The sequence below is a fragment of the Podarcis gaigeae genome (genome assembly GCF_964106915.1).
Source record: "Podarcis gaigeae genome assembly, chromosome: 4".
Taxonomy (NCBI): Eukaryota; Metazoa; Chordata; class Lepidosauria; order Squamata; family Lacertidae; genus Podarcis; species Podarcis gaigeae.
The window spans coordinates 24,292,223-24,315,496 of NC_139677.1; the positions used below are offsets into that span (position 1 = coordinate 24,292,223).

The 23,274-nt window shown below is 42.4% G+C and overlaps 1 protein-coding gene across 4 annotated transcripts in view; it reads left to right on the forward strand.

The window, feature by feature from the left end:
* Positions 1 to 23,274, forward strand: part of CLYBL (citramalyl-CoA lyase) — a 187,056-nt gene that overhangs the window by 111,098 nt on the left and 52,684 nt on the right. The gene's annotated exons all lie outside the window — the stretch shown is intronic.

Below are 23,274 nucleotides of genomic sequence, written 5' to 3' on the forward strand. Positions count from 1 at the left end.
GTGCATAGAAATCAAGCCATTTCACACAAATTTATATCCTGGTGCTGTCAGCTCTGTTTCCAATTGCAAGCAGTACTTGGAAGGCTGTTGTACAGGAGCATATCAATGCAGATCTCGCAGATCAGTTGCACATTGGCATGTGCTCATATCGCTGCTGATCTTCAGAAATGCTTAAATGCAGGCAAAGGCTCATTATGACCCCCTCTCTTGTGGTTTTTTTTTTTTGTGATCTTGACCCTGGTTCAGACTATCAGAGAATGCCCACATGAGGAGTGACAGCAAAGTCAAGCCTGGGGTTTGTCTAAGACACATGCACCAACTGGGATAGCAGCAAATTGTTGTCGTCGTTTTTAAATAGCCATCATACTGCTAAGACGCTAATTTTGAATTGGTGGTTTCTTTTGCTGCAGGAATATAAACCCAGATATGTGGAGCAGTGGATTTTTAGTATGCTTATTTCTCTCCCAACTCTCTCTTTTCCCGAGTGAAAATAGCCTTTTTTCCTGTTCCAGAGTGTGTCCATTTCCGTATGTCATCCTTTCTTTCTTCTTCCAGAGTGGATTGAATAGAGGCTTCATTGTTCGTTCCTTTAGGGATCAAACTGTTGCTCTTATTAGAATGCTTTCTAGGGCAGCATCGTCTTCTATTGTTAACACTTCAATCCTTTAAAGCAGCAGAAAGGATTCTTTACAGCTCCTAGATAAGGTCAACACGGCAATATTTCTGCCCGAATCCTTACTTTGGTGCTAAATGAATTGCTGGTTGCTTCTCATTGGGCCTAGGGAGTAAAAACTCAGCACTGTGGCATTATGGTCCTTAGACAGATGAGCCCAGCAAGCTCCAAGTACAGAGTTATCACATTTAATAAAGCAAATTACCTTTTAAATAGTTATTATCTCTGGGAGTGTATCTCCCCATAGGAACTGACCCAGACCCTGCAATCACCATCTGAGGCCCTTCTTTGTGTGCCTCCAGAGGGTGACAACATCAGAACAAGCCTTTTCTGAGGTGACTCGCCATTTGTGGAACGCTCTCCCCAGGGAGGCTCGCCTGGTGTTTTCATCACATATCTTTAGGCGCCAGGCGAAAACATTTCTCTATGGCCAGGACTTTGGTTGATAAACATTCTATGACCTTTAACATTTGTTTGTGGGAGGGAGCTTATTGGTTTGTTTCTGTTTTATGATGTATTTTGTGTCCTCTTTGTGAATTTTTATGTTTGACCCACACTGTGATCTTCAGATGAAGGGCTGTATACAAATTTAATTAATAATAATACGTGCAGTCAGGTGTGTGGGCTACAGTGGTACCTTGGGTTACAGATGCTTCAGGTTACTGACTCCGCTAACCCAGAAATAGTACCTCAGGTTAAGAACTTTGCTTCAGGATGAGAACAGAAATCGTGCGGCGGCAGTGGGAGCCCCCATTAGCTAAAGTGGTACCTCAGGTTAAGAGCAGTTTCAGGTTAACAACGGACCTCCAGAACGAATTAAGTTCTTAACCCAAGTTACCACTGTATAGGGAAGGACAGGTGGCAGCCCATTAAGCAAGGACAAGTTTTTTAGAACCACACCTGTCAACCTGTTAGGAAACCCAACCAACCAGCAGAATTTTGCCGACATTTGGGGCTTGCTTGCTACTTCCAGATAATGGGTGGCATTCAGCTAAGTGTGCTTTGCTGTCTTTCTCTTGCAAGTTATTATTATTATTTTATTACAAGACAATAAATAACAATGATTGCAAAAGCCAAAGTAATATCCCTCTTCCCCCTTGGCTCCCAAATAAAAAATGCAAGAACCCTTTTGTCAAAGGCAAATAAATGAGTACCAAATCTCAATAAAATCATTATGTTCTTGTTGTCCGTTTAAACTCCCATCAACCCTAGCTGGCAGGACCGGTGGTCAAGGATGATGGGAATTGTAGTCCCAAAACAGTCCCGAACAAGACCCAAGTTTGGGAAACCCTGATTTAAAGCCTTTACTTGTTTGTAGATTTTATTCACAGTAGTCCCATTGGAATTAATACACGTGAGGAAGTTAGGACCATTCATTTCAAAAGGCCTACTCTGAGTAAAATCTAGCTGACTATTACCCTCTGTTCCAGAAATGAAAAACTGGCTCTGTTCTTCCAATGCATGTTATGACAATCAGGTAAACCACTAGCGCTGGGGAAGCCAATATGGTGCCTTCTAGATGTTGCTGAATAACCACTTCCATCAGCCCCAGCCAGCAGGGCCAATAGTCCTGGATGATGGGAATTGTTGTCCAGCAACTTCTGCAAGGGACCATCTTGACTACCCCTACTAGAGCCACTCGGCGGCTGTAAGTAGAGCCACACCAAGGATGGAGAACCTGATGCCCTCAGCTCCTATTATCCCAGACCATTGGCCTTGTTGGGCAAGGCTGATTGAAGTCAGAATGCAGCAGCATCTGGAGGTCCAAAGGCTCCCCATCTCTGCCTTACACCACCCACTATCTTAATGTGGAGTCCTCCAATGTCTCATTTCTTATCCCTGGCTCATGAAGGGGAATGCGTATAGCAGGCATGAGATAAAATCATAAACTGGGTCAGTTGTGATATATGTAAGAGAAAATGCAGGCAAGCTCATTCCGAGCTTTATCAGCATCAATAGGAAAAAGCTGCGGTGGGCTTTGTAAATCTCTGGCTACCTCAATTAAAGCCGACCGTTTTCCTGTATTATGTGATGATAATCTGTTTATAACAAAGCCAAATGGTTGGGATTTGTCAATGCATCAGGTATTTCTCTGGGCCCATAGTGAGAATTTCAACGAGCACTTCACAACGAGAGTCACTGATAACTGGAGGGGTTTTTTAAAAAAACAAACCAAGATCTTTGTTTTATTTATTATAAATTAGTGCAGCAGCTAATTGTACCTTTCTACGGGGAGAAAGCTAGCTGAGCAGAAGATAGAGAATGATTAAACCTACACAGACACATGGTGCGGTAACAACGCTCCGAACGAAATAGAAAATTAGAATGGGAGCAGGACATTCCCAGGTCTCTTGCTATTATTAAAAGCAGCTTGGGGAAATTTCTTCAATCCGATTTGGGGAATCGAAGTCTCAGCAAAGTGAACTATATCGGCAAACAGTGCAACGCTTTTTTTGATCCATGAAGAGTTCTGTTGAATATATGTTTTCACATAGGTGATAAAGTGTTTTCATGACCTTATTAATGGCCTTAGAAAGCCCGCCATTCCTGATTGGTAATGCTGACAATAAATGTTTGTTTTTTTGACAATAAATGGGTTTTTTGTTCCCATTGTTTTACTCAGCATCTTCCTCTTGAAAGAATTTGGGGAGAAGGTCAGAATATCAGCAATTTTTTTAACGAGTTAAATTGGGGGAGGGGGGCTTGATTATTTTTTAAAAAACAAAAAAACTTTATTTCTGTTACAGACATTTTTCTTCTTTTAGTTGGCACTTCCCTGGAGGTTCAGAAATATCCAAACTGACTTTCACTGAGACACAATGGAGATAATTTCTAGAATGCAGTGGCAGGGAGAAAGGCTTGGTACACATTTACAGAAAATTTTGTATGGTTATACAAATAAAATGGAAGGCATTCTTATATTATCGTGTTTTAGAGCAATGCTTAGACCTTTCCTTTGAAACATAGACTAGGTAGCTCATGACTCTACACAATAAATGGGGGCCCACCAATTATGCCTGACAACTTTGCACACATGCTTCTCATACAAATGGTCCTGCGTTCAATTCCTGGCATTTCCAGATAGACCTAGAAAAGCTGCCTAGCTGAACATCTGGAGAACTGCTGTCAGTCAGTGCAGACAATGGACCAGTGGTTGAAGGGAAGGGAAACACTTTTCAAAATAAAAAGTAATGTAAAGCAGCACAATTAAAAATGTCTAAATTGCATCCTTCTTACTACTACTATTGTTATTAATAAGAAATATGTATTAATAACAGATTTATTTTTTTTAATCTCCATGATTTAAAATAACATCCACAGTTAAATATAACCATGTTTTCATCATACATTCTTTATATACTGTATGCTTACTGCTGTTCCTACTAGGGTTAGATTAATCTGTCTATTTCTGGCTTTTGCATTTTTTGCACATACGTTCCAGTGCTTTCTGATTCTGCATTAAGCTACTTGAAAAAAAGAAGAAGTCTCCATTTATATTGAGATATACATTTCCTCTCATAGTTTATATTTAAAATACATGGTTTGGTGCTGTAAAACTGCCAAAAATTGCATTGCAGCAGAAGTACAAAATCGGTTGGATACCTAAGTTCCAATCTGCACATTGGTCCAAGAGAATGTTTTATGCAGGTATAGGGGGATGCACTTATCAAGCATCTCTAGATACCATTAAAACAAGCACTATCATTTTTAGCCCACCTTACTCTCTGCATATGAGGCTGGCAAAGCTCATGCATGCCTTCCATCAGTCCTAGTTGTTGTTGTTGTCAATGTTGCTGTCAATGCTATATCTCGGAAATATATGAAGGCTGCCAACCATTTCTTTTGTCTCCAAATGCTATTTGGGGAAATTACTCAACTGTCTTCCTGTTTATTGCAAACAGAGTGGCCAGCCTAGCCATGGAATCTGAATAGTACTTTTCACCCTTTGTGAAAGGATAAGCAGAACCCTACTGTTTTCTGTGTTTGCACCTAAAAAGAGGCTTGACTGCATCAAGATCTATTTTTTGACTTCTTGAAGGCTGGATATACTTTGTGATAATGCAGTCACATAATTAATTACTCAAGATCCCCACTGTAGTACATTACTTTTAATACTAATTTATATTAAGACTGTTTTTGTGTTGCCACAAAACACCCTTCAATAAAACAGTTAATTGCAATGATTTCTGCCGCAGCAAAACTCTTGCCTTTGAACTAGATGTAATACTTGAGTTTAGGATATCCCTTAAAAATTGTGTTCTGTTAGTTCCCTAGATAGATCTTTGAAGTGACATGTTGGGTTCAGCAGGGGTGCTAGCCAACCCAGATCTGCCTGCCTGCTGTTTCTTAGCGTTCTATCATTGGCCTTTCCGCTATGGCACAAACAGGAAGAATTCTGTAGTCATGTAGTGTTGGTCTTGGTCTTTTGAGCTCTGGGAGTTAGAGGCTGTGGCTTGTCCAAAGTTTCCCCACGATAACTGAACTAACATTGCGATCTTCTATAATTTCCCTTTCTCGGTTGTAGCTTTCCATCTGCAGCGTGGAAGCAGGAAATAATGAGGATTCTCCACCACTATTTTAACTGGGCTGTTAGTTTGGAATAAAGAAGCAGGGGTATGCTGCCGATCAGCTTTGTCTGGACTCGAGAATCCGTTGCAGAGATTGAGGATCCAGGCCAAAGTCAGCAGCTTTATAAGAACAGGCGGAACCCTATTGGTTCCAAATGTTACTTGGCACTGCTTCCAGAGCTGGTTTTGGCATTCTTCTGTGCCATCCATGGTGGATCTGCTGAAAAACAGCAATGTACAGACGCCATCCTCTAGCAACCCGCCATCGTTTCTTGTGGTGCTGAGAATGAGCTGCTGGTTCCTGATTTGCAATCCCTGGTCCTTTATGCTTTAACCTGTGTAGTTCCTTTGAACTGTTGAGTCAGTTTGAATTATTTTGTAACACATAATCTAAGGTCCAATGAAGGTATGTGTGAGTCACTGTCACTACTTCTATTATTATTTGTGGTTCCTGTAGTTTGTGGTTCTAATACACAGAAGTGCTCTACAGTTCTGATTTATTTATTTTTTTGCTGTGATCAAGCTAGTCCTCTAACAACGATTATTTTTTGGAAGCCATCATGAAGGAAAGGGAGACTGGGAGCTTCAGAGCAGAGAAAGCAGCACTTACTCACATAAAAATAGTATTGTTACGTGCTCATCGATGCCTTAGCTAGAAAAACTGTTTATACTTAAAAGTATTTTCCAAGCGTAATTTTGAATGACCATTTGGAGGATCGAATGCATACCCCCAACATTTCTCCAATGAAAATAGGGACATCCTATTCCATAATAATTATATGTTTTTTTATTTATGCCCCAACCATCTGACTGGGTTGCCCCAGCCAGTCTGGGCGGCTTCCAATAAAAGCACAATAAAATATTAAAGATGTTTTTAAACACTTCCCTATACAGGGCTGCCTTCAGATGTCTTCTAAAGGTTGAATAGTTACTCCTTGGCTCGGGGATCTCATAACTCCATAATGCCAACATTTCTCTGGTTAGAATAGGGAGGTAAAGTGGGAATGCATCCAGGAAAGGTCTTTGCACAGGAGTGGGGCCTACTGAGCTGCTGGGGCCCTGCAACCTGCCTAGGCTGTTGCGTGCTGACACTGGGCCATGTTTGGAGCCTCGGAGGGTCTATTTAATGAACAAGATTGATGCAAAAAATCAAGCATGGCGCACCCTTTGGGCTCCAAATGTAGAGGGCTAGCTGCAGACCCCTTCACATGCTCAAATGGACACCAAGCATTGGCCAGGGGCCAGCATGCACCCAGAGCCTCAGTCACAACTTGCCAGGAACTTACAAATGAAGCAGACGTTATGGCGATGGCAGTGACAGCCACCTCCCAAGTTAGGAGATGCTACTGCAGCTTACTCCTACTTTTAAGAGTCAAGGCTGACTCAAGACATTTTGCTGCCCGAGCGGAAAGTCGAGATGGCACCTCGTCCCGTTCCAGGTACAAAATCTGACCAGAATGACAACTGAATCTGATGATGGGTCAGTGTCTTCCACTGAGAGCAGTGCTTTTTCCTATAAGACCTATTGCAGTTGTTAAGAGTCGTCAACAGGCTCATCACAGCTATCTGCCAATCACCCATTCCCACCACCCTTCTGAGTAATACCCCTCCCCACCTTCTCACTATATAGAAGGGTCTGGTAACTTCTGTTTCAGTGTATCTGAAGAAGTGTGCATGCACACGAAAGCTCTTACCAAGAACTAACTTAGTTGGTCTTTAAGGTGCTACTGGCCAACCAACTACTGGCAGACCAAAACGGCTACCTATCTGTAACTGACAGCAGTAGTCTGACTTATGGGGATATAGGGCAGGCCATGTGGTGTGCACAACACTATCCCCCAACATTTTGCTGCTGCTTCCCCAAAATATCTGCTGCCTGAGGCAGCTGCGTCATTGTGCTTAATGGTAGGACCTGCCATGTCTCAGCCATGACTGGGGATTTGAGTCCTATCAAATCCTATTGACTATTCAGAAATCCCATTGTTCTCCCTGGGGGACTGGGCTGTGTTTCCAGGGCTGGGGAGGAACAGGCATGTGCTAGACAATCTGGCAGGATGCGATCTTTCTGAATCCTGTGATCAGGAGCTGATTATGGGATCTGGCAAGCCCCTTATTTTAACTGGATCATCCGACTTAATGCAGTTCATTCCTCTAGGGGAAAGAAAACGTAAAGCCATTTGTTACATCCTGAAAATACAGCTCAATTAAATTTACATTTTTATAATATAAAAGGGTAAATTAATGCGTGTAAACATGGGTTAATCTGTTTATTTAAACTTGAAACATAATCCTTGAAATATGTAAACAACATTTGTTAGGCCTCAGAGATGTTACAATGATTGGACTCCAGAGACCCCATTTATCCTACTGAACCTTTATCACTTCAAAGGGAATTTTATATATTTACAACAGTAACAAGATGTTCAGCATAGCTAGATAGAAATTTGCTTCAGCTATTTAGCTAATGCCAGAAGGCTTTAAATTAGATTTTATAGCTGTTAGCAGAAATCTGTTTTATGGCTAACAAGTGAGATTTTTAAATCCTTGGAAACAATATTATTATAAAAAATGACAGCTAGCTTAATATTTAGGGAGTATATATGGATTAATAGGTTGGGTTGTTGTTGTTTTTTTAATGTGAACAAAAAAACATAATGGTTATGCAATTTTTAGTTATTCTCCCCAAAAGTTGTGGGGAAAGGACATACAATCGGGTAAATACAAAAATGTACAGCTTGGAAATACCCGGGGAAAAATAGCAGTGAATACTGAGTCTTTGATAAGGCAGGCCATAACATACTGACTATAAAGAAAATAGACTGCTACTGCTAATTAGCATGCAAAACTTGAACGCTAATTTTGCAATTAATGTGTAACTTCCTGAGGTTACTGTGGTGTAATAATTTAGGGCATAAAATTATGAGATGTTAAGAGCATCTGATCTCCCTACAGGGAAAACTTGCCGCCTTTTAGGAACATGCCCAAACCTTTATTAAGATCTTGTGATTTAGCTTGAGGGACACGGCTACTAAATGCTCCCTTGAGGTCCCTAGAAGACATTATCAGGCTGTCAGTGGTTTGCTGTCATTTGGAAATAACTCATTCCTCCCAGTAATAATGGAGAAACATTAGCTTAGAAAACAGATAGGGAACATCTCTCTCGGCAGGTTCACAAATTAGCCTCTTAATGAGGCACCGCATGTAGAAAGGCTTCCTTGGGTCTGTAGTGGTCAGTGGTTTTGATAACCAACCGAGGCTCTGGAGGGCTTCCTTCAGCATTCCATTGCCCTCTGCTCCTGGCCAAGAAGCCGCCACCATAGCAGGCTTGCTTTTTCTACCTAGCAAGAACACGAAATTATTGTTTCTGAAGCACCCAATATTGCTAGGCACTTGGGTATCAGCTGTTGTTGATGTTGATGATGTTTTCTTCTCTCTGCCTCACTTTCCCTTCCAGTGAGTTCTTTTTTTATATCTTATTTTAAGTGACTTAAAAGTTGTAAGCTGTATCCTTATGGTACACCGCTTAGAGAAATATGGTAGTTATTAAGTGGTATATAAACTATTGAAATAAATAAATATTCTTTAAAATATTATAATAACAACAACAATCTTTATTACGGTCCAGAGACCCAACAAATCATTACAAAGCAATACACAATTCATACAGCCTACCTCCAGGTTAAACAAGCATTTTGTTTAGAATATAAGGATCATTTGTTATTGCAACCACCGATAAAAACTTTGCCACTGCTAATGTTCTAGCAAAATATTATAATGCAAGGAAAGTGAAGAATTAATTCAATTTAGATTTACAACCAATACCCACAGTTCTAATTCTGATTGTTCCAATTCCCAATTTTATTGAATTTCATGTGTATCTTTTATTTGAATATTGAATATTGTAAAATCACTTTGGGGTACCTCTGGATGTTTGAAGCAATATATTAATATAATAAACTAAACTGACAGAAGTCGGCTAGAGGGAGGGAAGGGAAATTTTTGCTTCAGGCCAAGGAGGAACAAGCCAATAATAATAATATAATAATAAAAGCTACATGGAAAACTTAGTAGTCATGCACTGAACATCAGATACACAGCAAGAAATACCATAGTATGTCCTCTCATACAGAACTCTTGGGAATTAATGAGTAGCCAAATAAGAGCCTGAATAGCTATGGGAAAGGTTGGTAAAAAAACTTACACTGAAAATCACTGAAAATATATTGATTTCAAATCTGAAATGTAGTTTCACTTCAGAACCACAACATACAAAATGGAAGACAGGCATCTTGCAAGGGGGGGAAAAAGAATTTATCAATATAATACTGCTTTTTAGATTTTCAAAATGAAAAATGAACCTCATGAAAATTCAATCTTCTCTTAGTATTATTTTACTTTTTTTATTGGGATTCATATCATGTTCTTTACCTTAAGGTTGCAGGGTGTGGGTTAACATCAGTGGAGATAAGAGCAACTCATAAACAGAATGTGAAATGCACACATAGCATATCTAAAGAATAACCCAGCACAAAAACAGATAAAAGACATAGCTCTTCTTCTGCCATTACCCAAAAGCTCAATGATATTCCAGTCATGAGGGCCTTATCTAGAAAGGCTTTAGTAAATCAAGCTGTGTTAGCAAAAAAGGATCACACTACAACATGATAATGCAGACTTGTGCAAATTATAGAAATTTGGGTGAGGGTTTTGTAACCTCCTATGCATAATTCCTACTTACTTTTTCCATAGCCACTTTTGTTTTTTCCTTCTGTCTCCTGCCTCCCAAGTGGTCTTTATATTATAATTCTATTTCTTCCTTTTTGCTGCTTATTGTGTGGGACATTCAGTTCTGAAGGTAATGAATGGGGACATTTGCTGGCAAGAACATTCTTGGGTTCTAAGCTCCTGTCTAGTTTGAAACAGTATATATAATAAAATCAGCAAGATTTGCAAATTAAAAGAAAATGTTCTCTTGAAGGGGATTATTTCGTTCTGAGGATATGGTTCCACTTCATTAAGGGGAAAATGGGTCTGTGCTAATCTTAGTCATTCCACCCACTTAACCACTTTGCCAGTTAAGTTTCTAAGGCCCTGTGCCACAGTACTGAAGTGTATTTAATAAGATTTACATTTCAGCATAATAAGCCATGTAATTTATCCCACAGAATCCCCTTCCTTGGCAAAGGAATTTTAAAGAGAGATAGGAGTTGAGATCTTAATCCCATTTAATCTGCCTTCTGTAATCTCAGGTTCATTTCTTAATTTGGGATATTTTTCCAATGCTCGGAGTCAGTAATCTCAGCCTTTGTGAACGTGGCAAAGATTTTGGCAAGAATGGATTGATCGAGGAATTATTATTATTATTTATTATTATTATTATTATTATTACAGATAGGTAGCCGTGTTGGTCTGCCATAGTCAAAACAAAAAAAATTCCTTCCAGTAGCACCTTAAAGACCAACTAAGTCAGTTCTTGGTATGAGCTTTCGTGTGCATGCACACTTCTTCAGATAGTGCATGAAGAAGTGTGCATGCACACGAAAGCTCATACCAAGAACTGACTTAGTTGGTCTTTAAGGTGCTACTGGAAGGAATTGTTGTTGTTGTTGTTGTTGTTGTTGTTGTTGTTGTTGTTGTTATTATTGCAGCGTTAGAAAATGGTAGTTCTGAAAAGGACAATCCAGAACCAATTAAAGTTCATTAATTTGTCTAAGTGAGGAATATGCTGAATAACTCTAGTTAATGCTTTAAATTACTTTAACACTAGTTAATGCTTTAAATTGCAACTCATAATCCATTGCCACCTAATACAGCTGTATAATTCTGATTGATACCAGCAAAGGGTATACAGTATTTGAAAAAAGTCTTTTTGCCACAGCCATGACTTTAGAAGAGCCTCAGAGAGGTGATCTGCTGCAAAAAGTGACCAAACGGGTTGCTGAGGATTTCATGATGGAAGAGAACTGGGGATATATAAACATAAGATTATAAATAAGCATTGCCTCTTAATAGCACTCACTGGGGCACAACAGGAAAGGGCTGTTGCTCTCATGTTGTGCTTGTGAGTTTCGTATAGGTTGGCCATTGAATGCTGGAACAGACAGGCCTTTGGAAGGAGCGGTCAGTGAGATGCAGCCACAGCAACACCAGGAGGTCAGTTAAGTGGCCCCACTTAATCACTACTGGTCTTTAGTTTGATCCTGCAGGACTCTTCTATGTCTTCTTAAATTCTAATGCTCAAGACAATGCAAAATTGCATTTTTCAATGACAAAAGCCACAACTGAATTATCAGTAGCAGCCAAGACATCTGTTGTGCACCCCACTCGTAGGCATGTTTACTCAGAAGTATGCCTTACTGAATCCAAATGAACTTACTCCCAAGTAAGTGTGGGAGGATGTTTTTACGGAAATCAGTTATTCATACCCCTGTGTCACGTCATCTGTGGAAACACCAGCACAAAAGCAACCTCATAAACCATGACAAAAATATAAAACAATAGCACAGAAGATAGAATGTGCCAGAGTACACTCAGCTGGGTTTAAAACGTATCTCAAAACCTTTATTTCTCCACGTTTAGATATATAATTTTGCCATTTATGATATTTAATTTTTTACCGTTTTCATATGCTTTCTCTTCCCTCACACCAACTTCTTTAAGCTTCTGCCTTTTATTTGAAGCTATCAAAACAAATATGGACACTGCCTTTGCAACTTTGGTGTCATCTAACAAGAAATCATCAAAGGCAAAGGGTGTGAAACTAAGCCTTTTCTTAGAATTGACTCTAAAAATGTTGTTTCTTTGTAAAGAGAGCAATATGATAGGCTATGTGGCACGGAAACCAATGGATTTCTGTGTAAATGTGTCTGGTTAGCTTTACAAACGGTTCAATTATATAAGATTTCCCCCTATTTGTTTTGGTATCCTTTATATGCACACCAGTGATACTTTTAAGAAGTTTTGATTTGGTTTTTCCCTTTGCTGCTCTGCACTTGCCTTTCATGCTGTGCCTTAACGTGTAGATATGAAGGAATACTCATTTGCTTATATAAGACTATGTAGTCATTAATTGTAGGTAGAGGGAACTATATTTTAATCAGAACTGATAATTTTCTCTTGGCAAGTAAAAACTGTTAATAGTTGGAAAGTTATGTTTCTAGTGTGGACGGTTAATAAAGCACGCCTCTTCCTGCCAAAACCATACCATCCAATTATCAACATTTCTCCCCAGTTTCTCTCTCTCTTTCGCACTCACTCGGCGTGAGCTTTTCTCACAGAACTGGAGTCACTTCTGGCTGTTTTGTTCATAGACTCTTGTCAAAAAATATTTTCTGCATCTCTAATTTCATTAAGGTATGCTTGACTGAAATTGTCAACATCACTAGGAAAAGTAGGGTTTATTTTGAAATTTGCTCCGTTGCTTGTTGCGGCGGTTGAGCAACCCAAAAGAAAGGCATCTAAGAATTATGTCACTCCGGTTATGATGTACATGCGAGAAAAGAAAAAAGGTTCTCATGAACATGTTTGTTCTTGGGCATAATTGGTTTGCAGAGAAGAATTTGTGAATTTCAGGGTGTTGGGATTTGGCTTGTTCTCCCAGGCTACGCTTTTGAGGCTGCCAACTTTCAACCTCCTAGGGTTTTCCTCCTTAGAAAAGTACAGACGGAGACTTCAGGTTGTTAGCAGATGAAAAATGGCAAGTTTACTTTTAATTCAAAGTGACCACTCTGGAAAATGAAGGGAGGGCAACTCCATGCTTCTTGCCCACACTTTGATATCTTTAGAATCACAACAAGTTTTCACAAGTTACAGAATTTGTTGGTTCTGAATCAGGAGAATCCGCTCACCTGGGGCAGAAGTGATGATTCTGTGATTTGAATCAAACCATTTTTTGTTCAGCTGAAGTCAAGGGCAGGTGGAGTGAATTTAAGGCAAGTTTGGAGGCCTGTGGTGGACTTCAACACCCATCAGCCCCAGCCAGCTTGGAAACATCTGAAGATAGGTTGAGTTACATTTGCTTACTCTGTTTTTGAGAGAATAATGGTGGTCTGTGGTCTGCTGAGGTATCTATGGAGCACCACCATTAACCATACTAACTTCAGTTTCCACAATCAAAGAGTTTCTGGAGGGTCTTCAGAAATATATTAATGGAGAGCATGTTACAGCCGCCCAATCTATATTGCCTTGGTAGATGGGTGGGCAAAGCTAATAATGAGGTGAGCTGAGGAAGGGCCAATTTGCCACCCACTGCCTGAGACAGTGATTTCATTCTGCCTCATTACTGGGCTAACACTAACAGAAATAGGAGGATGGAAAATTCAATAAGTTTTTAAAAATTTGTTCCATGTCACAAAATGTATTTGTGTCGCACTGCTGAAAAAGTAATAAAAAAACTTGAGTCCTTGTTTCTAGACAACATTGTGTCTCTGGTGTAGCAGGTAGTGAAATATGTAAAACATGGATAAAGTAATTCTAGTCAAACTCAAAATGCTGCAGGCTGTCTGCCAAACTGGACTATTCATTAAATGCACAACCATTTATGACAGTCACTCTGTAACAGTGTGTAGATGGATGGAAGGATGGATGGATGGATGGATGGATGGATGGAAGGAAGGAAGGGATATTTAAGGAAGTAAGACATTTTGGCTGATTTTAGTCCTTGCAACAAAGCAAGCTGTCTCCAACTGGGACACAGTTTGGAGTGCAGATGTGCCCCCCACCATGAAACTGTGCGGCCTGATCATTGCTGACAAGCCCCCATGAAGTAATCCACAATGGGCTCCTCCAACTTAGGGATGGGAAATTGAGTACGTTAAGCACTGTCTTCATTGTGTGGCATTTTGAGTGATTAAAGCCTCACAGATGTTTTACTTTGCAGGGAGCAGGTGTTATAAACATGCATGGTTTTAGATTTGCTTTGTTATTGATTGATCTGCCTTTGAGCCATGTTGCTGGAAAACCCAGCATACCTCATGCAGAAGAAGAGCCCTTAGAGTCGTTGGGGTTTTATTTCTGCACCCAAAGTGTCAAAATACAGTGTGAGTGGAAGAAGCCTTATTGCCACCAGAAAGCAAGCCTCCTCTGTAAGCAGTAAGATCAACCAGCTATTTCAGCTGTGTTCTAAAACAAAACAAAACTGGACACTAAAGCAAAGTAATCTGTAAGTGAATAGAGACAGCCAACCTAACACATGGGAAATGTGCCTGTTTCTTAAAGTATAGCAATACAAATGGCTGTGGCTGGTTATAAACCATTCCCTGGCTATTACTGCTGTTCCTCTACTTACTGACTAACTGTAGTGAACACATTAATTCTGTCTGTCTCTCCCTCCATGCTTGGTGTAGACAACACAGTACCTCTCCTCATTCATTGTTGAACTACAAGTCCCATCAACCCCAGCCTACATGGCCCATACTAAGGGAAGGTAAAGATTTCAACCTCTGCAGGGCGATATGCATTGCTGCAGTGCATTGCTCTCGCTTTGTGTTCTTTGTTGGGTGCCCTCAAACATAATTCTATGGCCTCCTAAGACCCCACTGAGGGATGCGGGTGGCGCTGTGGGTTAAACCACAGAGCCTAGGACTTGCCGATCAGGAGGTCGGCGGTTTGAATCCCCACAACTGGGTGAGCTCCCGTTGCTCGGTCCCTGCTCCTACCAACCCAGCAGTTCGAAAGTACGTCAAAGTGCAAGTAGATAAATAGGTACCGCTCCAGTGGGAAGGTAAACAGCGTTTCCGTGCACTGCTGCGGTTTGCCAGAAGCAGCTTAGTCATGCTGGCCACATGACCCGGAAGCTGTACTCCCTCGGCCAGTAAAGCGAGATGAGCGCCGCAACCCCAGAGTCAGCCACGACTGGACCTAATGGTCAAGGGTCCCTTTACCTTTAAGACCCTACTGAACTTGGGAACTGCAGCAAAAAGAGGAACAAATAAACATAATGCTGGGATAAGGGGAACCCAGCACCCTGATGGGCAGGCAAATTGCCACATCCCCAGCCTGCAGATTGATCACTGGATGAGTAGAGAGATGAGCAAAAATGCTTTCATTTGATCTGTGTGGATCAGCTGAGAAGGGTGTGTGTATGTGTGTGGTGTGTGATAATATGAGGAGGCAGTACCCACCTTGGGGCAGACCAGCTGCTGGTATGCTGTCCCCGGAGTTGAGCAAAGGGTGAGTTCTCCTCTGAGTCATAAAAGGTTAGCCACCCCTCACAAAGAGCAAGGGTGGCTAATCTCCTGGCCTTCAAGATATTGCTGGACTAAAAGTCCCATCACCCCTCTGAATGGAACTGGTGTGAGATGTGGTCCAACAAGTTCTGGGAGGGCTGCTGATTCCCCATCTGTAGAGAAATGAGAAATCTAGAGACATGTGGTTTTGCAATAGCTATGTTTTCAACCAGTATTACAGGGGGAGGAAATTCTTACAAATTCTGAGCCACCTCCGCCGCAGGAGACATTGTAGGGCTGAAGCAAAAGTGCCTGTTTGCGTGACACGATTTAAAGGCTTGAAGTTTTGAAATTGCCATTTGTCACCAGGAAGACAAAAACAAAAGGAATTGCTGGCTTATGAGGATTTCCTTCCCAAGTTTGTGTTTTTCACCCCAATCGAGAAGCGGGCTTCCATTGTCCCTGGTCTTGGTGCTGGAGAGTTGGGCGATGCCGTGTGTGAGGCTCGGAGGCTCTCGGTCGGGGGTCTGGCCATCTCCAGACTCCTGTGGGAGCCCCAACTGGTCCTTGATGGGGAAAGGTTGTTGTGACAGTGACAACGGAGCCTTGAGAACGGGGCTTAGAAAGCTGGGAAAAGCCTCCCCTCCTGTGACTTGGGGGCTGTCTGTGCCAGGACCATCAACCTCCCAGCCAACAAGAACCGGACACAGCTCCCTTAAGAGCTTGTCAGTCCTTTTCAGTCCTTTTCACTAATCAGCCAGAGGGCTAGCTGTTGAATGAGATGGGGCACTTTCCTACCCCAAGGACTGGCTCAGTGTGCTGCTTCCATAGTTCTCACAAGCCCTGCCGGCCCAGGGAACAAGAGGCTCGGATTGGAAATCAAACTGTGGTTTTCTGCATGACTGTGCAGTGTGTACGAACAGCAGGCCATTTTATAAATATTATATATATTTGGTTTTTCCCGACACTGGGTGGGTTTGTTTTCATCTCCTGCTACTGCTCTTTCCCCCTACTCCCTCCCCCTTTCTCTTTTGCCAGAGGCATGGGTACACAAGGAGTTCTATTAGAAGCCTAGATGTGGGTTTTGAGGTTTTGTCCATCTCATTACAGTGAATGCATCACCTGCATGACTCAGTCATTCTTTGGGCTGCCTGGGGAGCGAGACTCCAAGAGCAGGCACAACGATAATCCTTTCTCATTATGGGGCTCACTGTTTGCTGCTGTGAGAGAGTAGGCCAGCTTCTTCTCAACACAGCATTAAAAAAAAAAATCGTTAATACATTTTGTGCATAAAATTGCCTTTACTTTCTTTTTTTAATCAACCCTTTTCTTTATGCCAAAGTTAAGCAGAGAGAGAGAGAGAGAGAGAGAGAGAGAGAGAGAGGATGTACGATCTTGCTGTTTTAGTCAGGAGCGAGGTTTGCATGGAGATTATTCCATGCAACAATAAACATCACACATAATAAAATTAAACAAATCCAAGGTAGACTGAACCATGCAGAAAAATTAGAAAAATTTGGGGGGGGGGGAGCTGGTATAATGACTGCGCTCTAAATTTGCTTTTGTATCTGTTGTGGAGCTAAGCATTGGCCATGTTCACACATCACTTGTGAGCAAGACAGTGGTGTAGCGTGGGTTGTCAGCACCCGGGGCAAGGCAAGTAATTTGCACCCCCTAACCCGTGGATTTGTGCCCCCTAACCCTAACCCCCAGATGTTGCGCCCGGTGCGGCCGGCCCCCCCTGCACCCCCCACACTACGCCACTGGAGCAAGAAACCATGGTTTATTATACACAAGTGAATCACTCCCACTTCCTTCCTTCCCACTCCTCCCATCTCATGCTGGAGGAGCTTTACCACATATTGTCTGAACCAGTGATTGTGATTTCTTTCACTCTTAACAAACCATAGCCACCGAGCCAAGAACCAACCTTGGCTACAAGGTTTATGCAGGGGAGGCTGGCGCCCATTGGTACTGATAGGGTAGAAGGCAGGGAGGCCAACAGTAGGGGGAGCCAGAACAAATGGCTGTGGGGCTAGAGCCCACAAATCATTGTTCTGCCCTCCTCCTCCGTGTTGCTGAGTTATGTAAGGGCAGCACAAACTAAGGAGGAGGAGGCAGCTGACCACCAATTGATTTTTATTTATTTATTTTATTTAATTTCTGTACCACTTAATGTAGTGTGTGTGTGTGTGTGTGTGTGTGTGTGTGTCTATATATATGGTATACCAGGGTTTTCCAAACTTGGGTCTCCAGCTGTTTTTGGACTACAACTCCCATCATCCCTAGCTAGCAGGACCAGTGGTCAAGGGTGATTGGAACTGTAGTCCAAAAACAGCTGGAGAGAGTACTCAAGCTTGGGAAATCCTGCAGTATACAAAAAACAGAAGCAACAACAGACAACTTAAACAAAGTATTGCAAAAATACACAGTTGCATATAAATATGTTGCATTAATACAAAGTTACTAATATTTATAAACCAGTATCAATTCATTTTCCGTCTGATACTTCCTTCCTTGCAGCCTCCAGGTTCTCACCCAGAGTCTAAACTAGGAGTCGGCAAGGTTTACCGGCCATGGGCCGGATCATTCCCACGGAGATTGCCGTGGGCCGGACTGCGCATGCCCAGGTGCCGGAAATCGCACCTGCGCAGAAGCAATTTTCGGCGTCTGGATATGTGCAGACATGATTTCCAGTATCTGCGTGTGCGCAGACGCAATTTCCCGCGGAGCTGAGCAAGACCCCACGCCGCACTGCGCCAGTTTAGTGCAATGCGTGGGGAACTCGCCAAGCGGGCGGCTCGGTTCAGGTAAAACGGTCTTCGTGGGCCACATCTGGCCCATGTGCTGCACATTGCTGACCCCTGGTCTAAACAAACTCTCACTTGCCCTAATGGACCAGCCTTCACTGGGCTTATGTCTTACCATGACATGTATATGCCACAATTATAGGTCTGCAACAATGGGTTTGCTGAGCAGCAGGTGGGTAGCATGTGAGGGCAGAGGAGGGTGTTTTCACCAGTGAAGCTGCAGTAAGGAAGGGCAAGTCCAATTCTTTCCCCCTCTCATCCAGTTTCTCCCTGAAAATGCCCCCTCTGTCCAAATTCACGTCAGACAGCGACCACAAAATTTGGACCCCATGTTCTTTGACATTTTGGCCCTGAGATCCTCAAAATGAGGTAACATAGTGCTGAGGACTGTACCACTTTGTGTCTGCAGGTTTGCTCTCCGCTACAAAAAAACAAAATAAAAATCAATGCAAATAGAAAACGCGCACAACAAAAGACTGGGTTTAATCCCCACTCGTTAATGTATAGATTTTCTGTTTGCAGGGAGGGTTGATTGGTCAGTTGTTTTTGTTTTTTGTTTTACACGCAAATGTGAAGTTCTCCACCTGAAATCAGAAGTGGTACAATCTATTCTGCCACTTTATTCCTGCCTCATTCAGCTGCATGTAGAGATCCAGCCATAGTCCATAATCATTTATCCATTGCCTTGTTTGCACTCCTACTATAAATTCTGGAGTCCGCAAGAAGAAAGGAATGTGTGGAATGTCTATCTGGAGTCTTTGTAAGCCTATAACTAGGAAAGAAGCACATGCATTTTGATTGGACAGTAGAGCCAGTGGTAAAATTCTGTACATTCTAGAGAATTCCTTGCAAAACCTTCTTTGTGGGTCACAAATGCTCCTGTTAGAAGGCTGGAGTGAAAGGTGGAGATTCAAAAAGTTCTGTTTTGTATATGAAAATATGTGTCCTTTTCACCCTTTAAAATTCTTTTTAAAAATTCTTTTTAGAAAACCAACAGACTTACTTCTTACCTGGAACTCTATAGTTTGAATAAAATTATAAAGAAACTTTTCGGAAAGCTATCCTTTTCGGAGGGAAACATTTTCACATTTCAGTTCCAAGACGTTCTCAGTAGGGAGTTGGGAGTTTTTCATTGTCTGTGCTGGCTCATACTCCAAGCAACACAGACTGGGAATGTGATAGGCTGAACTATACAGTAGAGAGAGATTAAGAAAAAGGCGATTTAAGACGTGGCACCCATTTGTTTAGACCACATATATATATGGTGAAAGGAAAAGCACCTCCCTATGTCTGTCTGTCTATCCATCGATCTATTTATCAATCTATCGTATCTGGTTCAGTTGCGACGCAAACACAATAACCTGGTTGACGCCTGCGGGGATGCCAAGCTTCGGTATCTGGTCCAAAAATTAGCTTTGTACATATGCTAAATTAAAGATTGGCAGCAGAAACGGCACAGATCCCATATTGGCAGCCGTTTGCAAATCCCATCTTGGCAGACTTCTCAACATAAAAGAAAGAAGGCAAGCCATACAAAGGGCAGAGAGCCCAAAAGAGACCCCCTCCCTCTCTCAACATCAGCGAGTGGAACATTCTGAACTCCACTTAAGAAAAATCCAAACACTGCTTAAAACAGAAAGGTCCTTACCTGCCGCCAGCACAAGGCAGGTACAGAGCTGACCTGTCTATTCATCCTCCTTTGGAGGGGGTGGAGAAAGCCTTTCCACTTGTTCTTAGTAAGCTAAATTTAGCTCGAGCGGAAGCTTATTCCCATAACTAGTGCTGTGTCTGGCTGATTTTCTTTTCACTCTTGTAAATCAAGAGTCATCTCTCGGAAATCACTGGAAGGCTAGTTCTGCTCAACCTTCACATGTAAAAAGAGAAGCACATTCTAGTGGACTGTATGAATGGGGCACCTCAGCCTGCCCTGCCTTCTTACTTACAGCCAGTAGACAGCACTGGATGTCAGCTTCCTCTTCCGTGGACTTAGTATTGCCATTGTAGAGGTAACTGAATCTGCCTGTCATTGGCTCTGGCGCCACCTACTGTTAGCCTCCATGCCTTCAGCCTTACCAGTGCCCCAATGAACACCAGCCATCACTGTCACATTCCTGGTTTCTGAATAAAGAGTAGGATTCTGTGTTGTGCTAAGGTGACCACCACACCAGCGCAAGCCATATGGAGCAAATTGGAAGTTCTCCTGACACACCCACACACCCAAGGCAATTTGGGGGGTGGGGCTTTGAGGGGCACAGGAGGAGAGGGGGTAAATCTTTGTTGTGCAAATGGAAGCTCTTGCTTGCACTAATGCGACTCATTGGGGGGATCCCACCCAAAGCGTTTCAGTGATTTCTTTCGGTTAAACTTGTTTATCTTGGTGTTCCACTCCCATACAGAAATATCTTACATCTTCAACATTAGGCATGGCGGAAATCTGAGATTGCTGTTGAGAAGAAATATGAAGCCTGTGGTTTGTGGTGATCTTGGCAAAAAAAAATTCATTTCCTCCATCACCACTACTCAGCTGAAAGAAAAAGAGACCATAATTGAAAAATTGTAGGAGAGAAACAGACATTGCTGCTTCCGTCCCTGCTCCTAATAGATTGAAATGGAAATAACTCCATTTCGAAGGTATCGTGCAGACACTGACCAACAGCTTGATGGAATGTTAGTCAAAAATATATTTTTTTAATACCCATTAATTTCACTGCAACTGTGGGAGAATGTAACCAGGATTTCCTCTTTTAAATTACACACGTATACAACACACACGTTTAATTATCGAGTTGCACAATTGTATTCGAAAACAAGTGTATGAGCTCACCCGTGTATCCTTCAAGCCAAACTCGTGACATTGGGAGACACATGATTGGACCTCCCACCATTTGTGTACTTAAAGAGATCCCCGCCCACACTCCCTTTTCCATTATTAGGTATTCAAAGCAGCTTGCAAGCATGTTTGTAAAACAATGTTTTCAATCTCAGGTTTCCGCCTGTTGTCTTCTGCATGTAGATCATCAGTCGTGTAACAAAGGAACAGGCTTTCTCACTCTAAACTGATGTGAACTCACATTCTAGCTGTCTTGGCATTGGCAGTAGGGCAGAGAACATCCACAATGTCTGGAAGCATCCATCCTCCCCAGACCAAATCAGTTGCTGTTTTCGGATAAGAAGATCCATTCTGTATCCTCCAACATTTCTCCAAATGTTGAAAATAGGGATGTCCTTTATTATTGTTGTTGTTGTTGTTATTCCCCGCCCATCTGACTGGGTTGCCCCAACCACTCTGTACAGCTTTCAACATATAGAAAAACATCATTAAACATTAAACATTAAAAAAATTCCCTATACAGGGCTGCCTTCAGATGTCTTCTAAAGGTTGTACAGTGGTAAAGGTAAAGGTAAAGGTACCCCTGCCCGTACGGGCCAGTCTTGACAGACTCTGGGGTTGTGCGCCCATCTCACTCAAGAGGCCAGGGGCCAGCGCTGTCCGGAGACACTTCCGGGTCACGTGGCCAGCGTGACATCGCTGCTCTGGCCAGAGCCAGAGCCAGAGCCGCACACGGAAACGCCGTTTACCTTCCCGCTGGTAAGCGGTCCCTATTTATCTACTTGCACCCGGAGGTGCTTTCGAACTGCTAGGTTGGCAGGCGCTGGGACCGAGCAGCGGGAGCGCACCCCGCCGCAGGGATTCGAACCGCCGACCTTTCGATCGGCAAGTCCTAGGCGCTGAGGCTTTAACCCACAGCGCCACCTGCTACCTCAAGTTAAATACTTAATTCGTTCCTGGTACCTCAAGTTAAATACTTAATTCGTTCCGGAGGTCTGTTCTTAACCTGAAACTGTTCTTAACCTGAAGCGCCACTTTAGCTAATGGGGCCTCCTGCTGCTGCCGCGCCGCCAGAACACAATTTCTGTTCTCATCCTGAAGCAAAGTTCTTAACCCGAGGTAATATTTCTGGGTTAGCGGAGCCTGTAACCTGAAGCGTATGTAACCTGAAGCGTATGTAACCCAAGGTACCACTGTATAGTTACTTACCTCTTGGCACAGGGATCACATAACTCCATACCCTCCAACACTTCTTTGATGAAAATAAGGACATCCTAAGGAAAAGCAGGACAATCTGGGATCAGATCAGAAACCAGGACAGCTTCTTTAAATTCGGGACTGTACCTGTAAAATAGGGATACTTGGAGGGTCTGCCGTTCAAGGCTACTCCTGCCACAAATTATTCTCTCAAATAGCTGACTGGATTGCTGAGGGGGAGCATAAATTTGATCAGGACTGCAGTGCTGGGGAAGGGTATTTTAACTTTCCCCCTCCATGCTGTTTCCTGGATGAAAATCCCTCCCTTACCCAAGCTGCTGTTTGCCCCATGAGCAAAACATACAGGTTACTCTATCTCTGCTGTCAAGCAGTTGGAGATTTGCACCCTAGAATTACATTCCCAGCATTGCAAATTAGAAGAGGCAAGAGAAAGAGCAACCAATGGTTCTGTTCAAAGGCCCATTCTCTACCACGCAAAGATGATCTTTGGCCAGATGAGTGCCTGAGCTGTCTCACTGTTGTACGCTGCTTGAGAAAGCACTGTTCTGCGATAGGTTGGCTCTTTTCGTGTGGCCTTTTCTTGCTAATTATTAGGTATGTAAAATGGTATTTAAGACTCCGTTGGCAATGACTAATGTTTGCTCTGATTTGACCTCCTTGCGCTGCTGCTGCTGCTTCTGTTACGGTAGCTGAGATGTCTCATGTCTACTCCACAGCATCTGCAAACACTCAGCCCCCAAGAGTCATCCTACGCTCAACTGCAGGAGATCATCTTCAGAGAAAAGCTGTTGCAGTTCAGTACAATGGCTTCATTGTCTAAATTACGCAGCAGCAAAAGCAGTAGTAGTTTTTTTCTATCTATCTGTCTAGCTATCTATCTATCTATCTTCTGCTTTCTTTGTGACAAACAGAAATGCAGAGAAATGAGTGGAATCCGCCTGCAAACAGTCCAAATTAGAATAATATCACTCCCCACACAAGACCATAACAGTGGCAGATGGACAGAGGA